At 43.8% G+C, this 18,225-nt stretch overlaps 1 protein-coding gene across 1 annotated transcript in view; it reads left to right on the top strand.

Annotated features, from left to right (window-relative positions):
- Positions 1-18,225, top strand: part of mafa (MAF bZIP transcription factor a) — a 79,765-nt gene that overhangs the window by 9,959 nt on the left and 51,581 nt on the right. The window lies entirely within an intron of this gene.

Genomic DNA, 18,225 nt, shown 5'->3' with positions numbered 1-18,225 from the left:
TATCAATCCTTTAGAAAAACTACTACAGCGGTACATAAAACAAGAACAATAATATAAAAAGGATTGTTAGTGATCATGTTGTGCCTATTTTCCTATTATATCACTACACAATGAAACTCATATTTATTATTAATTAATTATTCATCAGACTCCCATATTAAACAGAGAGTTGATATAGTCACAACAAAGAGTATTTGTGTTTTATAGCATATTGTGCAAGGCATAATAGATACATAATGCACCAAGTGTCAATTCTTATTGATGTGCTATAAAGCCCACACTTTATTCTGACAATCTCTGTCTCTTTCTCTCTCTCTCTCTCTCTCTCTCACTCACACACACACACACACACACACACACACACACACACACACAAACAATACAATGTCACACAATAACCTGCAACGCCATAACTTTTCCAAGCACTGTATGCACTCCATAAAGAAGAAACACACAAACATTCTCAGTCATCCTGGATCAACAGCACAACCAGCCGATTATAACCCCTCATTCAAATGTAAATTACATGCTCAGATTTTGTGTGAAGAAAAAGCAGAGAGAGAGAAAATGTGTCTGAGTGTCTCGGACAACAAGGGAGAGGCAGAGTGAAAGAACAAGCTTCTAGTCCTGAAATCAACTCAAGGAGACTGAGAGGAACAGGTGCAAACATAAAGTATATTGCAAACCCAATTGTTCTTGTAATGATTTCAGTGACTGTTCCATCGCAAACCTCCATTATGTGGTTGGACATGACGACATGAGAATGAGAGAGTTTGAGCTTGTATTCATGACTTCCCACCTTGGTAGAGTAGAATAAGTGTATGTGTGTGTGTGTGTTCGTGTGTACAGTACATGTATTAGTATCCGGTGTTATTTACTTGATTGTATCTAAGTGGGGGTGTGGGATCAGGGGCTGGCCTTTCTCCAGCTCCACTTAACTTCAGGAGGGGAAGCAGGACAAAAGCCATCAGGGAAGACAAGGACAAATCATCTTTAGATGAAGTGTTTTAAGTGCTCTGATTCTCCTCCCACGTCATCACTGTGAATTAGGTGCCCTCTGCTCACTGCTAAGGGGTGTAGAATATAAACAATGCCAAGGGGAACGGATGTTAAACGAATGAAAGTGGAAAACCATGAGGGTGTCTATCTTAGTCAGCCTCGTAAATCTCAGTTCTCTTGCCATGCTGCCGTGTTACAGTGATGTTGCGCTCTGACAACCTGCCAGCCGAGCTTGGAGCGGCTGCGTGTGGTGTGGTCTGGTCGATCTTGTTCTTAGCGGCTTCAGCCATGGCAGACGTTGCAGGCAGAGCCATGTCTTTGTTTTATGCAAATCCATGCATATGAGGAGGGGTTGGAGTTGGTGGTGGGGGGTTGGATGGGTGATGAGCAGTCTGGCCACGTAGCTCCGGGAGGACAGGCTGAGTGATGGAGACGGAGAGCCAGGTCTCCATGTCCTTGCCTGGGGAAAGAGTGTCCTGACTCCGGCCTGGACAGCTCAGCCGCCACCAGGACACAGCGTTACTGCTATACTACCTCGCTGATGCAAAAGAAAAACATTTTCCAGACACAAATGTATTTACTCTATGAGATGTGGAGCTGGCAAAGGAAATAAAGAGAGGTTAACACTGTATCAGACTGGTAGTGTGTCTCACCTGCGACTGGTGTGTGTGTGTGTGTGTGTTACGAAGGCAGGCACACCTCAGGGGTTTGCCATGCAAAGACACACCGGAGTTCAGAGCCCAGCAGGGAGTCGGAGCACCCTGAATATGCTGACAAAGATAAAACACCAGGTGTGTGTATATGCACTGTAAATGTGCAAAAGATTCTGTGAGAACGAGCGGGACCTGCAAGGTTCAGGAAGCATGGTGTTTGCGTGTGCTTTTTGACTGCGTGTGCACATGTGCATGCGATCTCATGAGCATAAAGTGACAGGTATCCAAAGGCCACCAAGCATGTGACAGGTACACAGTCGGGTGGTTTGGGTGAAACCTGCTGAAAAATTGTCACCCACACACCACAACTAGTCATCTCCATCGCGCTCCCATCCTCACCGCTGTGTTTTGCTGCCTTTATCAGTGCAGTTCATCTGTGCAGTAAATTGAATGTTTTCAAAATAGTTTTGTTCCATCATCCTTTCTCACTCATTTCTTCTAAGAGCGGCGCGCTAACGGTAACGCTTGGTCGGAGGCTCCTCTATCACACAGAGCTCTATTTCTGGGTGCCAGGATGTTGGTCTCAGTGGTTGAGGGCAGATGAAATCGATCCAGATTGACCTGTCATGTGGAGGAGAAAATGAATGAGACAGAGGAGGGGTGCAGAGGCCAGAGAGGGGGGGGAGTGCAGAAGTACAAAAACAACCTCCTGCTTCATATGGGTCAAAAGTCGAGGGATGATTTATTCAAGACTGGGTGTTATCCCGCCTTCCCCCCCTCCCCCCGCTCTGCTCCACCTGCCTCTCGGAAAGGAGTGAGAAACTGGAGACTGCTCAGGAGGAGCTGGCTATATTTAGCTTTTCGTTACCAAAGACACCGTGGTCTAACTTTAAAGTTAAAAATACAGATATCCATGTACAGTGAGATGGGCACAATTTGCGTCACTACAACACACCGAGCACAAGTTTCTCAGCTTGGACCGACTCAAACTGAGGAGAGAGCGTAAAGCAGCTTGTGGTGTCCGCTGGGTGTTTTAACTCCATCATAGAAGACTGCATACTGTATTTACTGGGCCAACATTCATAGGAAGTATCCTAAATTTATCCTGCGTTAGTGCCACAGTTGTTTATGTGCCAGTATGTGAACAGAAACATAAAGCCTAAACAAGAAAGTAGAATTTTACACCAGATTGTGAGGAAGGAAGAAAGAAAGAAAGAAAGAAAGAAAGAAAGAAAGAAAGAAAGAAAGAAAGAAAGAAAGAAAGAAAGATTTATGGCTGCATTTGTATGTGAAGTGGTACTAGATTTAGCCCAGTGTGTTTGGGCAGAGCTCCACTTTGCTAATTATTTTCCTGTGGCAGAGTTCTCAGCGTGGCACACCTCTCTCGCTCTGAGAAGAGAGGCTCAGCAGTAAGTGCTTAGTCAGCCCGACGCTGGGTGTGAGATACTGTTGGGTCTCTGGTGGACTGTCGGGGGGGCGGAGCAACAAGAGACCAAGTCATCGCAAGGGCGAAGGCTTTCAGGAGAGGGCAGGCCCATCATCACCCATCAGTGAGGAAGAAGGCGAGGAAAACACCACTGTCGGGGACACGAGCCTACAGGAGCTCTGTCTTGTATCTTCCTCAATTGTCATCGTCAGAGGGCAACGCTGCTGCTAGAGCTGGTGGTTTTCTAAATGTGGAGACCAGATGCTACTTGCCGAGGCCTGAAGGACCTGGTCATAGTGGACGTAGATGTTATTAAGCCACTCATCAGATATAAGTGAAGACACAAGCTTTAAAATGTATAAACACAACGTCATCTGTGTCTGTGCAGCCTTGATTTCCGTGCCAGTCATTCAGTCCAGAGGAAACAGTCTCCGTCTCTCCTCACTCTCTATTTATAATCCAATGTCAAACTTGTCTTTATGTCTATCTCCTCCTCCTTTTAGAGGGATGCAGCTCCTCCTCCGCCTGCCCTGCTATTCTCCAAATGACTCTCCTCCTTCTCCCCACAAACAAACTTAGCTTTCTTCCTTTTGCCTCTGTTCCCAACGTCACTTTCCCTCCCTCCCTCCCTCCCTCCCTCCGCCTCACACTGCACCTGCTTCCCTCCTGCTCGCTCTCTCTCTCTCTCGCTCTTCGCTCCCTCTCCAAACGTCACTTTTCCCCCCCTCGCCTCCTCCACTCCTATTCTCCCCCTCGTTAGCTTGATGAATGGCTTCACTGCGGGGAAAGTGCTGATTTTCATCCCTCTGTCTGATTTCTGCTGGCTGTTATTAATTTCAAACACTCAGAGAAAAGCAAGTGAGTCAATAAATAAGGAAATGAACACACTTCATCCTGCCATACAGCGTCTCTCACAGTCATTCACCCAGGGTGCGGGTCCTCTGTGGAGGCCAGGCCTGCATTTGTACTGATAGAGTTCAGCTCCACTCTCCAATCGCAACGTGTTTCGGTATTTTTCAAAGCAACAGTAAAAGTCGTGCAGTACCGCTGCATCATATCAAATGTTTCTGGAGTATTTTCACTATCTTGCTTCACTCAGACAAACAAGACCAGAGGGAGACAGAACGCTACAAACTAAATAGCTCTGAAGAGACCTGCAGCGTGCTCTCTCATCTTTTATCTTTCATGCTAGTGTGCCATTTAAGAAATGTATACAGCGAGTGACAAAGGGAAGAGAGATTAGAGAAGATGCAGGGTGAAAGAGAGGCAAGGAGATGCAGCAGCTTAACAGAGTTATTGCTGCATGTTAAACGATGCTGTCCACACAGCGTGGCTGGCACTCTATGTCTAAGTGCACATTACTTACATTCCAGGCTTAATGCATTGTGCTTGCATGTTAACATCAAACAAAAATACATGGATGGCCTTTAAGATGATGCTATTCTCTCTTTTTTTTATTTTGCTGTCAGACAGGAAAGGTTGCACCAGAAGTTGGTGTTATCTATTTAAAGTATTTAGTTAAAATGAAAATGAATTAGGGTATTTAATCAATGAAACAGGATCACCATAATGCATGCACAGGCACAGAAAGTAAAGCCCGAGATATCATCACACTGTTTACAAAGTGTAAAGACAAACAGTCTGGAGTATCCTATTAATACATGTCTGAGACACATACATATGATACTGGGCTTATGTTCTCCTTGGCTCTGACAATTAAAACAATATTTAGTATCATATTAATAAACATGCTGATTTTATTAGGGCCAACACCTCTTTAATTTGCTTATGTACCGCAGACACCTCACTTATTATTGATTTCATCTTCAGAGGACGTTCCGAGTGAGTCAGTGTGCAGCACAAATGCGTTATTGTGAAACAGTTTTGGTGAGAGGAATTTAACATGGGTGATTTTGCATGTAACAGACAACGTTTTTTGTTCTTCAACTGGAACTTTAGTTTGTGCAGACAAGATTGAATAACTTCATAGAGACAAGTGTGTAGGACCCAACAACAATATTTTGTCCTTCACTGTACTTCATCTCAGTGTCTGTACTATTATTTGTGACAACTGTTATCATTTGACAACTTTGGCAGTCAATGGATTCCCGGAGGGTCTGTTACAACCTATATGGACTGAATATACAGCATGTGAGGATGAATAATAATGGGGAAAGAAAAATAAAAAACATGGCTATATTTCTAGAGTTATTTAGTTCTACAGGAGAGGAGAGGAGAGGAGAGGAGAGGAGAGGAGAGGAGAGGAGAGGAGAGGAGCCAGTATTAGTAGTAGCTGCAGGGGTAGTGGGGTAGTGGAGCCTGTATGTCTGCTTCATGGCTCTGTGAGCGCAGACATAACTATTGTGTTTACAAGGCTGAGTTGCTCTTACTGTTAAATTATTGGGGTGGGGGCACGTTAAAGGAGGAGGAACAGAGGGAGCGGGTGGGGGGAGTAAATATTTGTCCCTCTCTCTCATAGTTCTGGTTAACCAGGCTGAAGAATGCTTTTTGCGTTCTATAATTACAGAGTTTGGGTAGTGTCACCCTCGGAGAGCACATGGCCTCAGAGACCTGACATAGGAGGGGTTGGTAGAGACAATGTGGGACTGGCCCTTTAAAGTGTGGAGGCCGAGCAGAGACACACTTCTGCATGACACCGCTGGACCAAAGTGGCATGTTCGGTTAATGGCCATGTGTCGTGAGGTTAGTCTCTGAAGTGTAACACAGGCATGCCAGGCCAGACCAAGCTGTGAACTCCACTGGTCGAGGTTTTTTTTTTTCTTGAAGGGTGTGAGACCCTTGGGAAAGAATGTTGTGGCAGAGACGGAAAAAACTGAAATCAAGAGAGACCCACAGCCCTGGTTGGCTCACTCTTTCTCAGAAGTAAGGAAACCGTCTCTTCACCCTCACACACACTTGGGCAGCCTCTCGACTGAACATGCACAACATCTTCACCGCTCTGCGATGCTCTTAGTTTTGTCTCTTCTTTTTTTTTCTTCGAAGAGATCTGGCCATTAAAGGAGAGCGATGAGTTCACAGCTGATAGTCTCTGGTTGCGAGCAGCGGAGAGCAGTGTAGGATGACATTATCGGAAGTGGCTGCATATAGATGCTTAAAAAAAACACACACAGACACACACACACACAAACAGAAAGAGAATACTATGGTGCACTTTTCTCAGTATAAACTTCTGTCTGCTTGGATTACACTAATGACCCCTGACAAACCATAATAAGACACATGCATCTCTATGGATACAAGCCATGACCAAGGGAATGGCTGTTTGACATTCTGCAGTATGAAACTCTTGTTAGCAAATTCTAAAACATTATTAGTTTCCCGACGTGTCCTTAAACCAATAGGTCATGGTTTAAAAGAAAAAAAAAAGAAAAAAGAAAAGACACGAGGAAATGCATTCTCAATATACAACCGAGTATGCCACAACTGCTATTAGTGAGAGGGATGTGAAAGGAGGGTGATGGAGAGGGACAAAGCTTTCTCTCCGTCCCTGTGGCTGAAGTGGAATAGTTGTGGTGACGGGTTTTGACAGCTGAGGGAGCGAGGGAGCAGGAGGGGAGTATCACTCCAAAATCTCCAGGAAGCAGAGAGGAGGGAAGAGTAATTAAGAATGAAGTGCCGGGTTTATGCGACGTCTGTTTTTATTGTGTTTCGCACTTTTGGACACTCACACAGACCCGCATGCGAACTCACACACTCAGACTTTGGGTAATAGATTTATTGTGTGTGTGTGTGTGTGTGTGTGTGTGTGGGGGGGGGGGTTCTTTACCAACCCTCTAGTCGCTACATTATCATAATGATTCAGTCAATAAGTATTAATACTGGCTCTGTGGCTGGATCTCCCGGGTCAAAATTAGACATACATCAAACACGTGTGTCATGGCAGCGTTGGATGCACACAGGACCAGTACACTGACTCTCATTTCCTTGGCCCGTCTCTTGATAGTATCCCTAATAGACCTCTCTCCCAGTGGCACACTGCTGTTGCAACATTCACCTGCTACTGCTTTAATGAGATGTCTGTGCCGTTGTGTGTGCATGTGTGCCTGCATCTGTGTGTGTGCCTGAGAAAGAAAGATGTTAGCGATCCTTGTGGCCCTGTTTATCTCCACCCTTGTGTTGGAGTAGAGGGAGGTCAGAGGCAGGGCTGCCTGTATCCATCTCCATTCCCACGGCTGCTGTCTCACAGGCACAGTGGTCACAGGAGGATGAAAAGACTATGGATTTTTTCTCCTCCGCCCTACACTCACCAGAGCAGGAAGATTAGACAGAAGATGAGCACAGCCTGGCCCATTCAAAGCAGCTTTAAGCCCAACACTGGAGGCATCTGACCCAAGCTCTATGGTTCATGGAGCACAAGTGCACACAGGACATGCATGCACCCACACACGTCTACACACACACACAGGCACACACACGCATACACAAATCGACTGAGACAAGATTTCTCAGTTCACTTTTCTGGTTCAAAGTGTGGTCATATTGTGCCTGGGTGTTTAACACCAGCCCTTTGAGCTCTCTGTATTAACATGCTCCGAGCAGATACAGGTACACACACATTAAACACTGACGGAAAGAAGCACTCACACTCCCAGCTCAGCAGCCCCAGATGGGGGGGTAGGGGGGTGGCAGTTACTTTGTGTGTTTAAAAATATATTTTCTGGGGAAAAAAACTTGATAGACAATGAGGTGAAGCGAGTCAGGAGGGAAGGGGAAGCACATGGGGCAGGATAGTGAGAGACAAAGAGACTGGGAGATAAAATTCAAAGCTTGGCTGCTCTCACTTGCAATTAAAATAATTTCAGTAGAATTTGAAAATGGTCTTAGCTGTCTTATCAGTCTCCTCCTCCTCCTCCTCCTCCTCCTCCTCCTCCTCTTCCTCAATGCATGAGAGGCCACCATGACTGATAACTGACATCGTATACACCGGTAGCTGCTACCATATGGCTGCCTCCTCTCCACTCAATTCCTCTCATTTGCAGCTCACAAGCACTTACAGATGCTAAACACACACACACACTCACATACACACACACACACACACATACAGAGAGAAACACAGAGGTCAGCTGACAGGCAGCAAGAATCTGAAGAACTGGCAGTCACGTCTAAATGTGAGCTCATCATGTTTCTTGTGCGTTTCTCATTGCATTTTTGGGAGATAGTATATCTGCAAAAAGCCTTTGTCTTTATGCAGTGAGTGCTTTTAAAAAAAAATAAATCATGCATGTGTTGGTTTTTCAGGTGTATTTTTTCTCCATTTCTCACCCCACCTGAGAAATAATCGTTGAGCATTTGGCTTCCTAATTGAAAGTAGGAATGGAAATTGTGCTTGAAATACAAAGAGAAAAAGAAACACTGAGAAGAATGAGCACACACTTGAGAAAGTGTGGGCGAGCGGCAAAGCACACCTAAACGGGGACTGAAACTTTATGTTATCTTGTCTTGATACACAGTCCGGGGTTAAACTAAATATAGCCAGGTGCAGATAAAACCCACAACACTCAGGTAGCGGGCAGCACAAACAACTGCTGAAGTGTAAATGGACCAGGTTCAGCAGGTGGAGCAGCCAGCAAATGTTAAAACATGTTTTATACGGGCGGGAGTTGATCAAGTCATGGCTGCGCTGTGTGGGAACGGCGGGGGCGGTCGGAGCTCGGCGCCGTCAAAGATATCCTGACAATTTAACAATTTAACATAAACTGACTTGAGTCATTCTAGTTTGTTAATCGTTTCCTCCCTTAACAAGTATGGTCTTTTAGGTAGCGAGCAGCTAAAAACATTATAGCGATAATGTTCCCCTTCAGACACAGATGAGATAATTCATCATTTCTTCATGTAGAGTCTTTAGTGGGATCGCGGTGCAACTGTTGACACTGTTCGTCACTGATGTGATGTGACAACTGATTAGAGACTTTCGGCTACTTTACATAAACAATTGTGGCAGGAAACAGTAGTTATGGATGAGCTTGTGTGTGTGGGCTAATGAGACAGTCAGGTTTCTGGTTAAAAATCGATATAATCAAACGAAGATGAAAAACTGTAACCTTGTATGTATGAAAATAACCTGCTCTTGTGAGTATTTTACAATGTAGAGTATCTCTTTAACTGTGTGTGTACACATGGAAAGCTTCCTTGTGCATGCACCAAGCAAGGAAGCAAGGTAGCAGCATGTCTGCGTCATTTGGGAGGTTTGCCGATTGTCACGGACACACAGAGGGCGGCGTTCCGATGAACAGGAGGTGGGTGCAGTGACATAAGCAGGGCGCAGTGCCCTCAGCATACACGATACTCTCACAACACCTACATATGGAGGGGTCAAGGGCGCACACACACTGACTCACACACACACACACTCATTTCTTTGTGATAGATGAAAGGACTTTTAACCGTCTCTATAATCCACTCTTTTTAAAAAACTATTATTTATTGCGACATTTCTTTGCCTCGTCATGTTATTTAAAGTGAGTGCTTTTTTTCCCCCCTCAGTCTTTGAGTAGATACAGTACAACGCTGAATGCGTCTGGTTCCATACACTTGGCAGCATCCCGCACACACACTGTGTGAGTGCTGTAAATAGCCAGAGTGTGTCGTGCATCTCTGCTGTGTTTGGACCTATTTTAGAGCTGACACAGGAAACAGGGCCATTCTGACAGCCACCCTGCCAGCCGGTACTGCACACAGCAGCCCCAGAACCTTCTGTCTCACACACACACGTGCATATGTGCGCACACACCCACACACACATACACATACAGGTACACACATACACACACACACACACACACACACACACAAACAGACTGGATTTTTCCATGTTAACAACTCACCAGTGCTTCATCCACCTCATAGACTTCCACGAATCATTTAATTTCCTTTTTAAGTCAACACTCCCCTCATCCCTCTGTTCTCTTCCAGTTTTCCACACACTCTGACTGGAACGAGCTTTAACAAAAGCCCCCTGCTGTGTCACTTGGCGGTCCCCTGTCCTCCACACGTCCCACATCTTGTCTCAAGTGTTACACATTTCAAACCTTGCAGTAAAGGGGTGGTTTCACTAAAGAGAGTCTAGCTACTTCATTGTGTTACATATCCCTGCATAATAAGCAAAATGATAACTCTGGCAGAGGGGAGCTCAATTACCCAAGACACAGGTTTCTGCTTTCATCTACATGAGACAGCTGGAGACCTGGCGCAGTATGCAGAGTTAATTTGGAGTTAATTCATGTTGGGTTTTTTTTTTTTTTTTTTTGCTATTCTGGTTTATTGTTTCTGTGCTGTAGTGCTTTTTTTTTTTCTGTTTCATCTGTCCACCTGGGTGATGTAATTTAATTTAGCATCTTTGTAATTTATTCATTCGCTAAATATTTTTGAAGGAGCCAGAGATACGGAAGCCCCGACTCAGTGAGTGTAAACCTAAATGAAGCCGCCATCTCAGTAATGTGACAGTGCTACTGTAGCTCATTTACAGACCGTTGGCATACAGACACAAACGCCTCTTCAAAGGCTAAAGCAGAGACCCACTCACCAGCCTCTCATATTTAGGGTGGAAGATAAATTCTGCTGCTCCTGCCTTCCTATGTAATTATGTGCATGGTGATGTGCCTCTACAGCCTGCCTAACAGTCGGAAATTATCTCCCGGAAATGAAGTCCAATTAATTGTGGCACTTTGCAGCCGTACGTGTGTGCAGAAACACTGTAATGACACTTAACGGGAAATTGGCTCCTGTTGAAATATTTAATATATAAGTTGTGTGTTGAAACAACCCTGTATGATACTGACAAGAGAAGGTTGCTCTTTTTGTTTTTTACATATCAACACACTTGCAGCGCCTGCTTTCATTAACAGCTAAGAGACGATTCCAAATTGCATACATACATAGGTCCGTATGCAATCTCAACCTTATATAGATATGACAAAAAGTCAATATAAATATATGGGTGGACTATCGAGCTACCCTAAAATAGAAAAGTCTGTAAAAGGAAACAGCAGTCTTTTAGGCCCAGTGACAAACTGTGTCACACCACAGTAGCTCTCTATTGTAGGATGCACTATAATGACTCAGCACTTTTGCAGAATAGCACCTTTTGTTTTTGTCCCTAGGAGACTGGGTGTTCTGCCCAGAACCACTGTCCAGACACAACCCATTCATGGATTTGATGTTTCTTTAAAAAAAAAAGAAACTCTTTCCCTTATTCTGAACATATTCAAGTGATCTCACTCAGTTTGCACCTACATTAAGGTTACTGCTCCCTCATTTCTGGTTTCTTATTTTATGTAATAAACTTTAATGAAATAAGTTACTTTGAAAATGCAAGTGTTTAAGAGCTCACAAAACACCATCTTCACACATCTACAGTCAGAGTCTGGGACAGTAAATTATTGCTGTGGCTTTGGTGGCATTTGTGTAAGAATGGATAACAGTGGAAATGAGAGGACGCAAACATACACCCACATCTGATCACAAGCCTAACTGTCTGACAAACAGATTATATCCCTTTAATTAATTTTAAACATCACATTCTATAGAACAAGTTTTCTCAAATATGATCATGATGACAACGTGTGTGTGTCTGTGTTTACTAACTTCCACGTTGTGTATATTTATTTCTTTGTGTTTATAACAGTGCACATCTACTTGTTCATTACACTGGGTCATTTTGCTCTGTTCTGCTTGATCACACCTAACAGCTCGTTCGGTCAGAGTGTGTGTGTGTGTGTGTTTGTCTACTGCATTAGGGTCTACTATGGACCCATTCGGCTCGGCAGTGTGGCACGTAAATGGCAGCAGAGTGGTGTGAGTGTCAGCCGGAACGTGTGCTTGGCAGGCAGTGGCTCTGCTATTAGCAAGCGCTAACAGTTTTATTATTAGAAAATAAACGGTGCGCTGCAAAACTCTGAATGTTATTAGCAACTCACCATCTGGGTCTGACAGCTGTGTTCACCCACCATCATGGCTAAACTGCTAACGGCTATATCTGAAATCTCCGCTCTTTATCTACAGTACTTTCACACTCATTCTCTGTCTGTCTATCAGTGCCTCTTCCTCTCTTTCTCTCTTGCACTATCTCTCTGTTTCTTCCTCTTGCTTCGTTTCTTGCAGACATTAAGATAAGTGAGTGGATAATAAGCAAAGACAAACATTTATTTCATGGCCTTTCACACACACAGAAATCGACACGCAGTAGAAGCCTTGATTTCTTTTTTTTTTCTTCTTTTTTTTGATCCCGAGAAATAAGCATTTCAGTCTTGTAGGGCCCTATTTTATTTGTATTGGTAAAATCAGCCTTACAGCCCCAGTTCAGTAGTTAAAGATAAAATAAAATGCAGAAGCAAAACCAAAAGAAAAATTATGGTGTTTCCTTCTGCAGCCTCTGCCTCCTCTCACAGAAACTCTGGCATTTACTGTTCAACTATAAAACATGTTTTACACAACAGGAAAACCGAACGCATCATCTAAGATGGAAACGATCAGTCATTGATGAATCCAAAAAAGAGGCATACTCTTTGTGTTTTGCTGCATGCGACCTCTTGCATGTTAACTTCTAAAATTTCTTTTTATGCATGAGCATGAGAGTGTGTCTGCACAGATACCTTCAGAGCATTTTCTTTCCTGCATGTGTGTTTTTCCTCCGCGATCACACAGCTTTGGAGGGCTTTATTTAAACAGATAACCTGCTACTAGAGGCCCCCAGCATCCCCAAAAACCTCCTACCTCCTCTCCGTACCTCCCAGTCTTTCACAACAAACCCCATTGAAAGGAGACACCTCCAGAAATTAGCACTGTTATTGCAGACACTGCAGAAAAGCCTACCCTGCAGTGTTTCTCTACCTCCAACAGAAAAAATACTTTTCTCCAGTAAAACAAGCCAACTCCTTCTAGGGGAGCGTCTCCCGTGCTCGACCCAATCTACATGCATACTTACCTTCCTTATATTTAGGGACGTCGCCACCAAGCAGCGTGAAGGACTCTGGATGGCATATAGGAATCTATTTCACATATAGATGCACAGGGCTAGCGTATGGGAATAGGATATAGAGCAGGGAAAAAGTGTGTTTTCAATTTCACTTACCCGCTTTTGTATTTTGCCATGGTTATCCGCTGTCTAATTCTATTTATCTGAGTGTTTCTTCACTGTCTGGTAAGTTTTAGAGCAGCATCGAGGCAGCCTTTTTTCAAAGGCAATTCTTTTCTTTTAATTATTGATTACTTTTGAGGACTTTGCCTGTTTATACAGGCAGAGTATACAGCGTTAAAACACCAGAGGAAATACTGTGGCACCAGTTTTACACACCTTTTCTCTTCTTTCTTTTGATTTTGCAAATGTTTTATTTTTATTTTAGCAAACCACCACATGCAACACAACACAAACAGCTCCTGTAGGTTGTTTAAATGAGGGTTTCCTGCCCCATTTTGAGGTTATGGATGCATTTTTCAAGCACAAGCATGAAAGAATAAACAGTGTACAGTGTGACACAAAAACCCCTGTCTAGTGCAGTGTTATAGGACCAACTCTCAATTACTGCCTTTGATGCTCAGATTACAGCCTCTGTTCTCTGTTTAGGCAAAAGTGATTCATTTTTAAATCTTCAAGGGGCATTAAAAGAGCTGTGAATCATTCTGTTTTTGTATATAACTTTGCTCTAATTTGGAATAATTATGGGATTGGACATTTGGATGCACGAAAAGAAACAATATACAGATTTGTCTGAGAGTGAATACTGAACAAAATGAGTCACTCTAGCAGAAGAAAAAAAAAGAGCTCTGGACCTGTTGAAATACGTAACACAGCACTGATACCAGCAGTATATGAATATAGTCTAAACACTTTCTGAAATGCTATCAAAGGCCCTGCAAGTAAGCACATTCATTTCACTCCGCCTGAGGTTTGCAAAGAGACCATTTCTTTTTGATGGTGAGTGTATTTGTGTGCATGTGTGCGTGTGTGTGTGTGTTTATGCAGCTAAATGTGCACATCTGTGTGTTAGGTGGTTAATGCACTTGACTTGAGCCTGACCACAAATCAAAGTGATGGCTGGTGAGTACCACATAAGAGAACAGAAATGAAGCAGATAAGTGTTGAGATCAAACAGACCTTCCCTATTCGAAAGCTCCCCTCGAGGGGCAGGAGGGCTGCAAAGCCCCACTCAGTGGATGTCTCATTTAGTGGAGGCAGCGCCGCAACCGCTAACGAGGTGATAACACCAACAGACGGTTAGTTATTAGGGAAAAAATTAAGATCAGTTATGTGACTTTTCTTTGCCGTTGCTGTGCGTTTTTCTGTGTAGTTGTTAATGGCATCTTTCAGAATAAATTCTACATGTGCTGTATGTAAATAGAAAATTTAATTTAATCACACTTTACAAAGAAAGACAGAGGCGCTGCATGACTACTGATTTCACTACTTTAGTGCCTGTTGTATGTTAGTCTGGACTTAGAGCAGAGTTAAAGCAGTCCACACTGCAGACAATGGGACTCTGAGGACAGATGAGGAATGGCATTGATGAGAGGTTTTTGTCACAGGGCTGGCTGAGAGCCAGAACCTAATGTGGACTGTGGAGTGTTAGGATTTGACAAGACTGAACACTGTTTGTCTGACAGCCAGTATACTGCTCTGTATCTGAGACCAGATCATATCCAGACCCACTCAGCTTCACTGCTTTTTTTCTGCTTTTTTAAAATTCTCTTCTCTTCTCTTCTCTTCTCTTCTCTTCTCTTCTCTTCTCTTCTCTTCTCTTCTCTTCTCTTCTCTTCTCTTCTCTCATAATCACATTTGGCCAAATATGTGTAGACCTTTACATAAAGTCTTGCAAAGCTATTGACTTTTAACGTTTTTACCTCAGATCTGTCCTTCAATTGCCTGCACTTTAATTGCTGCAGTCCAACTCTCTACAACTCCCTTCCATCCCAATACCCAGTGAGTCCCAAAACTAGTTTGATAAAAACTAGTAGACACATGCAAAAGTTTGTGCACCCCTGGGGCAAAACACACAGTTTCACATACGCTACATTTTGGGCAGCCTTCTACTTCTCTGAGTCACAAATTCACAGACTTGGATTTTATTGACTGAATGTGTTAGGCAGGTCAAGTATTGTCATTAGAAACAGAAAGCTAGTGACATTTCCAGATCTGATCAAGCTTTGCGGTAACACTCCACAACAGGGGGCTCATCCAAGCAACTGACTGACTGAAAATGATGCGAACAGCTGCCTACAAGGCAGGGGAGGCCATAAAAATGTGAAATCTCTTCCAGTTTGAAATTTCCACAGTCTGAAATGGCAGAAATAGCTGTAAAAAGTAACTGTAGAAGTCAAGACAAGATCTGAAAGACAAAGGATACTTTCACGTTGCAGGTCTGCTGGATAGAAAGGCAAAGCAAAAGGCTACAGAGCCTACGGGAAGCACCTGGAGTGGTGGCGCATGGTGCAGCCATGATTCACAAACAGGGGGGAAAAATTTAGCAGCATCACAAAAGTCAGTGTTTAAGGATTTTGAAAACTAGTGCTATGGACAGATGAAGGTAAAACTGGGCCCTTTTTACCCACAATCACTTAATGTGTTTCAAGAGAAAAATGGAGCAGCATTTGGAAAGAACACTGTGCCAACTGTTAAGCATTGGGGGTGGAAATATTCTGCCTTGGGGTTGATTGGCAGCCAGCGACTCAGAAAACATTGCACGGATTGAGGGAAGAAATGATTCCACTTAATATCAGCAGATTCTTAATGCAAATATCCTGCAGTCAGTCAATAAAGTTAAAGTGAAAAGAGGCTTGCTTCCACAACAAGGACAGTGATCCAAACCAGACCTCGACTTTCACCATGAACAAACTTGAATGTTCAGGACGGTGAAAAGGAAAACATCTGATGATTTCAAGTGATTATCAGGAAAATTGGGTGAGAATTCCTGAATCAACAATGGACGGACTCTTAAAGGGCTATAAAATGTCTCCACAACACATCAAAGATCGTAAGTACTGACTAACAACGGTGCCAAAACTGTTGTCTATGTCATAATTACTGCTCATTTTACTGCCTGTTTGCTACAATGGTTGCACACACTTCTAAAATCATGGGCGTTCTAACTTTCACATATTCATTTCCCGGCTAAGCCAGGCTGACTGCCGGGTAAACAGCTTGGTTTCCAAACATCTTGAGTCACTCGAAACACCTTGGGAAACCAAAACAAAACAAAAAAAAAAAGAAAATGGCAGCAAAGCCGAGACATCAACAACTTCAGCAGCACTAACACTTGTGCAGCCACAGAACCACCACATTAGCTGTGTTTCTTAACTGTGAAATATTTTTGCGTTACTCCCCGAAGCCTGTCTGCCTATGGAGGGTGTACAAAGAAGGGCTCCTCGAGTCATAGGACTCTATACAGAGCACACAGTGCACAATACTAATACTAACATCCCTCTGTTAGGCCTCCACTCCCTCTGTCATTGTCTAATTCATCTCAGGTAGTCGCCGTCTGTCCAGGAGCTGTGTTTTAGCTGGCTCCATTAATGACAGGGTGGCAGAATCAAAGACAGCTTTATAACAGTAATTCCTCCCTAGCGACAGCCAAATTGTTCTGAGGGAGAAATACTGACTTTTCTTGTCCATTGTCGCTGTGGCACAAATTCAACCACGGAGCAATGAATACAAGAGCACATTTTTACACTTGAAATAATGCTTGCATTCAGCATCCCCTCCTTTTTGTGTTTTGTTCAAGTTATTTAGGGTTTTCAAGAGGATGGATCTGATAAGTTATGTCTCTGCTGGAGGAAAATGTGCGGAGCGCGTGGGCATGGGTATGAGAGGGGGAGTGTATGTTGTGAGTACTGCATTGAGAAAATGTTATTACACAAATGGACTATGCAAGACAAAGACTTTGATATTATCATAATTAAAAGTGAGCAGCACCATATGGTGAGGGAGAGAAGCTGCACATAAACAATCAAATTGAAAGCCTCTCAGTGAACCGAAATACATGAAATGCTCATTTTTCAGCCAGAAGAACTGACAAAGTCTGAACATATACTTCTCCCTAACCTTCTCCTCTGCTCTCCTCTGCTCTCCTCTCCCTCCCTCCATGTGAGTGTATGCCTGGTCAGTGCCCCGGGCCTGCTAGGGGTCTACAGTATGCTCCAGGAATAGTCCAGTCACGTGGCTGCTCTGTGGGATCTGTTCCCCTGGCAGGAAGCTGTTATATGGTTACAGTTATTTTTGTTGTCTGTCTGGGGATAGTTTTTACTGCGCTCCAGAGGATCAATAATTGTCATAAAAAGACTGCGTCACCCGGTGCCCTCTTTGTGCAGGACAGCGAGGTGGTGTGTGTAGGTTAGAGAGGTGTGCGTAGTGTATGTTTGTGTACATGTGTAAGAGAAGATTTTTTTTTTTTTTTTTTTTTTTTGGGGGGGGCAGGATTTAGTTGTGTGAGCTGACATCAAAGAGACAATGGTGTGAGTGAGCATGTTTGCATCTGTTTTCTACATTTAAATAAGATGAGGTGTGGCGCTGACAAGAAGTGTTGGTGGTTTAATTTCATGAGACAATGTGGAAATTGCGAAACATATTTGTCATGTGAACGGAAATATGCTGCAGTGAGTGTGGTATGTGAGGTTGTGAGGTGTTTTTTAGATGTGTTAAAACATTTTATGTAAGCATAAGGTAACATGGGTTAGCCACTACACTCCAGCGCTGCTATTTTACACACTGCCCTTTACCTCTCTGACCTGCCGCTTCCGTCTGCTCTCCCGTTTGCCCCTTTCCGTCTGGAAGGCCACACCGCATCCCTGTCTGAAGCGTGTCTGCCGAGTATCTGTGTCCCTCCTATAGCTTGTCTACTGTATACGGTATATGTGCCACCATAGCCCCGAAGCTGCAGTCAGCCCTGGGGACTCAGAGAGGAGGTCCTATAACAGCGCAGGCAACGGAAGCTGGCTCCCAGCTAATTGGTTCCTGTGTTAGCGGCACACAGAGACGGTGTCGGAGTCAGCACTTTCCCTCCCTCTTCCCTCGTTCCCTTTCTCCATCCCTCCTCCCCTTCCCACCCTGCCAACCACAGATGCCGCAGGTTTGACATCCCTTCAGGACACATGCCTGAGCTAATATGTACATTGCAGGATGCTCGCGTGTTGACA

Source organism: Trachurus japonicus, chromosome 3 (assembly GCF_045865225.1).
Source record: "Trachurus japonicus isolate A0001 chromosome 3, Traja_1.0".
In the NCBI taxonomy this organism is placed as follows: Eukaryota; Metazoa; Chordata; class Actinopteri; order Carangiformes; family Carangidae; genus Trachurus; species Trachurus japonicus.
Note: the sequence above shows the minus strand (reverse complement) of the source record. Positions and strands in the feature narration are given on the sequence as shown.